Consider the following 4,751-nt stretch of genomic DNA (forward strand, 5'->3'; position numbering starts at 1 on the left):
CCTTCCTCAAAGAAACAGTACTTTCCCAGTATTCTGTGAACTGAGAGTCACACATTGCTTGAAACCGTTTGCTTGCAGGTCATTTTTCAGTAGCAATTTCTTGTGATGTTGTGACAGTAAGGATGTCCCCCACACTCACAGGGTAAGGCAATCCAAGATACAAATGTCTGTTCAATCAAATTTTCTATACAGGAACAGCCAGTGAGCCTAGGTCTTTGTGAAATATGGGTAGATAGAGCAGAGACACCTCCTGAGTCTGACAGTGGGTACAGGACCTTGATGGCCAAATTTGCAACTGCTAGAAAATCCATACAATTGCTTTTTTTTGTTTTTACTTCTGACAGTGATCGCTTTTGACCCACCTTTGGGATTTCAGAAGCAAGAAGGCGGCTCGCAAGTGCTGCTGATGGCCTATTTGCAATGGAATGTCACCTCACCAGGGTAACAACAGTATGGCACCCAGCAGTCTGAACACATTCCTGCAGCCTGTTTCCTCGTGGGTAGTTCTGGGATGATGTAGGAAGGTGGTAAAAACCCTGGGCTAGTGCAGGGAAACACACTGCCCTGACTCTGCAAGTTAGGTCCTCAGCGTAAGACTGGAGGTCTCACATCTTAGAATCTAGACAATTCTTGATAGATAAAGGACTGAAAATTCATTCTCTGCTGATGCCTTTCTTTCTTTGAAGGAACATTGTTTTCCCAACATTCTGCCTCCTCAGTGTCACACACTGGTTTGGAGGTCATTTATCACTAAGAATTTCCCCTAAAGAAGTGACTGGAGGGAAAGCTGCACAAACACAGTAAAAGGGAACCACATTCAAATGTCTGTTCCATCACGTTTGCTCTGTAGGTGAGATATAGTGAGCCTAGTCCGATCTGGAAAATTCCTGGATACTGCAGGGACACATCCTGAATGTGAATCTTGATAGTGGATCTTGGTAGCAAAATTTGCATTACTCTTCTTTGGGCTTAAAAGGTTGTGGCCTAACAACTGCTTGAAAGTTCATTTAATACCTGTTTTCTTACTTCTGACAATGATAGCTTTGTTCCACCATTCTGGATTTCTGAAGCAACAGGCGGTTCATAACTCCTAGTCCCTGGCCCATTTCCAGTGGAATGTCAGTTTATTTGGTAAGGACAGAATGACACACAGCACACACGGACACTCTTCCATAGCCTGTTTCATCACGGGCATTCCTGAGTGATCTTGGAATGTACTTACAAGGCTCAGAATTTGCAGGGAAACACTGCCCAGACTCTGGAAGATGGGTCCTCTGGACAAGCCTGGAGATCTCACATCTTAGAATATAGACAGATCCTGATAGATAGAGGCCTGAAAACACACTCTCTATTGATGCTTCCCTTCCTCGAATGAACATAGCTTTCCCAGCATTCTGTGTGCTGAGAGTCACACACTGCTTGACAATGCTTGCCTGGAAGTCATTTTTCAGTAGCAATTTCCCTTGAGGGTTCGACCATAGGGAAGCCCACCACACTCACAGGAAAAGGCAAAATATCATCCAAACGTCTGTTCCATCATATTTCTCTGTAGGAGAGATCCTAGGGTTAGGGTTAGGGATAGGGTTAGCCTAGGTCTGTCTTGAAAATTCTTCAGTGCTGTGGGGACATATCCTACGTGTGAACCTGGGTAATGGACTTTGGTGGGAAAATTCGCATTTTCCTCTAGGTTGGCCCTAAAATGTTGGGAAAGCAATGGCCCTTTGAGTAAGGAAACGAATCAACAGAGAGTGTGTTTCCAGGCCTCTATCTATTAGGAGCTCTCTAGATTGTAAGACGTGAGACTTTCAGCCTTGCCCAGATGACCTAACATCCCGAGTCAGGGCATATGTTTCCATACAATCTCTGAGCCTTGTAAATACATTCCTAGGTCATACCAGGACTGCCAATGAGGAAACAGGCTGTCGGAGTGTGTCTGAGAGAGCTGGGTGCCATGTGGTGCTACCTACATTATGTGACATTTCACAGGAAAGGGACCACCAGATAGAAGTGGCAAGCCGACTGCTTGCTTCAGAAATTACATGGGTGGACCAAATCTGTCACTGTCAGAAATAAGAAAACAAGTACTGGATGGATATTCAAGCAGTTGCTATGCCAAACCGTTTTAGTGCCAACTGAGAGGAAAAGGTGAATTTTGTCCTGTATTCAGGTTCACACTGAGGATGTGATCCCACAGGATCCAAACTTTTCCAGATAGACCTGGGTTCACTGCACGTCTCTAACAGAGAAAACGTGATGGAACAGGCATTTGGATGCTTGCTTGCCTGTCTTGTGATTGTGGGGGCTTCCCTACTGTCACAGTCTCAGGGGAAATTGTGACTGAAAAATGAACTCCAAGCAAACGTTTTCAAGCAGTGTGTGACTCTCAGCACACAGTACATTGGGAAAGTTATGTTCCTTCAGTGAAGGAAAGGCATCAACAGAGAGTGTGTTTTTTATAGCAGGAACTGTTCAGCTTCTAAGATGTGAGAGCTCAGGCCTGCTTAAAGGACCTAAGTTCCAGAGTCAGGACAGTGTGTCTTGCTGCACTTTCTGAGACTTCTAAATGCATTCCTAGGTCATACTAGGTCGGCTCCTAAGGAAGGATGCTGAGGGAGTGTATCAGAGTGTGCTGGGTGAAATACTGTGGTCACATAGTTGAGGTGTCACTCCACTGGAACTGGGCCTGCAGCTAGGAGTTGCAAGCCATTCACGTGCTTCAGAAATCCCAAAGGGTGAACCAAAGCTAGCATTGTCAGAAGTAAGAAAACAGCATTCAGATGGAATTTCAAGCAGTTGTTCGGCTGTACTGTTTTAGGGCCAAGTGAGGGAAAACTGCATATTTTAACACCAAAGTCTGGTATTCAGATTCAAACATAGGTGTTTCCCCGCAGTGTCCACGAATTTTCTAGATAGACTTACATTGAATGGATGGCCCCTACCAAGAAAACGTGATTGAACAGATGTTTATAAGTGCTTTTGAATTTACCTGTGAGTGTGGCGCCTTCCCTACAGTCACACCTCCAGGGGAAATTGCTAATGAAAAATGACCTCCAACAAGGGTTTTCAAGCAGTGTGTGACACTCAGCACACAGAATGCTGAGAAAGCTATATTCCTTTGAGGAAGGAAAGGCATCTCGCGAGAATATGTTATCACGTCTCTACCTGTCATAAACTGTCTAGATTCAAACATGTGAGTCCTCCAAGTTTCCCAGAGGACCTAAATACCAGAGTCAGGGCAGTGTGTTTCTCACCACTTTCTGAGATTTGTAAACACATTCCTAGGTCATACCAGATCTGACCATGAAAAGTCAGGCTGCAAGAGTGTGTCTCAGAGTGCTGGGTGACATATTGTGCTAACCTAGATGGGATGACATCCCCCTGGAAAGGGGTCAGTGGCTTGGAGTGGAGAGCCTCCTGCTTGATTCATAAATCCCAAAGGGTGCACCAACACTATCACTGTCAGAAGTAAGAAAACAGCAATTAGAAGCATTTTCAGGCAGTAACTAGGTCTAACCATTTTAGGGCCAACTGAGAAAAAAATGCAAATTTTGCTGCCAAGGTCCGGTATCCAGGTTCAAACATAGGATGTGTAGGAACAGTATCCATGAGTATTCTAGACAGTTAGGTTGAATGGATCGCTCCTATCAAGAAAACGTGATTGAGCAGACGTCTGGATGATACTTTGCCTTTTCCTGTGAGTGTGGCAGTCTTCCCTAAGGTCACAACATCAGGGGAAGTTGCTACTGAAAAATTACTTCCAACAAGCGTTTTCAAGCAGTGTGTGACTCTGAGCACACAAAAAGCTGGGAAGATTATGTTCCATCCAGGAAGGTAAGGCATCAACAGAGAGTGTTTTATCAGGCCTCTGTGTATCACAAACTGTATAGACTCAAAGATGTGAGACTTCCAGGTTTGCCCTGAGGACCCAAATTCCAGAGTCAAAGCACTGTATTTCCCTACACTTTTTGGAGATTGCATCCAAGTACCATAGTTTGGACTCTATTGTTGACCATGATGGCTACTCCATTTCTTTTAAGGGGTTCCTGCACACAGTAGTAGATATAATGGTCATCTGAGTTATTCACCCATTCCTGTCCATTTTAATTTGCTGATTCCTAGAATGTCGACATTTACTCTTGCCATATCCTGTTTGACCACTTCCAATTTGCCTTGATTCATGGACCTAACATTCCAGGTTCCTATGCGATATTGCTCTTTACAGCATCAGACCTTGCTTCTATCACCAGTCACATCCACAACTGGGTATTGCTTTTGCTTTGGCTCCATCCCTTCATTCTTTCTGGAGTTATTTCTCCACTGAGCTCCAGTAGGATATTGGGCACCTACCGACCTGGGGAGTTCCTCTTTCAGTATCCTATCATTTTGCCTTTTCATACTGTTCATGGGGCCCTCAAGGCAAGAATACTGAAGTGGTTTGCCATTCCCTTCTCCAGTGGACCACATTCTGTCAGACCTGTCCACCATGACCCGTCCGTCTTGGGTGGCTCCACACGGCATGGCTTAGTTTCATTGAGTTAGACAAGGTTATGGTCCATGTGATCAGATTGGCTAGTTTTCTGTGATTATGATTTCAGTTTCTGCCCTTTGATGCCCTCTCACAATACCTACCATCTTACTCGAGTTTCTCTTACCTTGGACGTGGGATATCACTTTACAGCTGCTCCAGCAATGCGCAGCCACTCCTCCTTACCTTGGACAATGCGTATCTCCTCAGGCCGCCCCTCCTGACC

Source organism: Muntiacus reevesi, unplaced genomic scaffold (genome assembly GCF_963930625.1).
Source record: "Muntiacus reevesi unplaced genomic scaffold, mMunRee1.1 SCAFFOLD_94, whole genome shotgun sequence".
Lineage (NCBI taxonomy): Eukaryota > Metazoa > Chordata > Mammalia > Artiodactyla > Cervidae > Muntiacus > Muntiacus reevesi.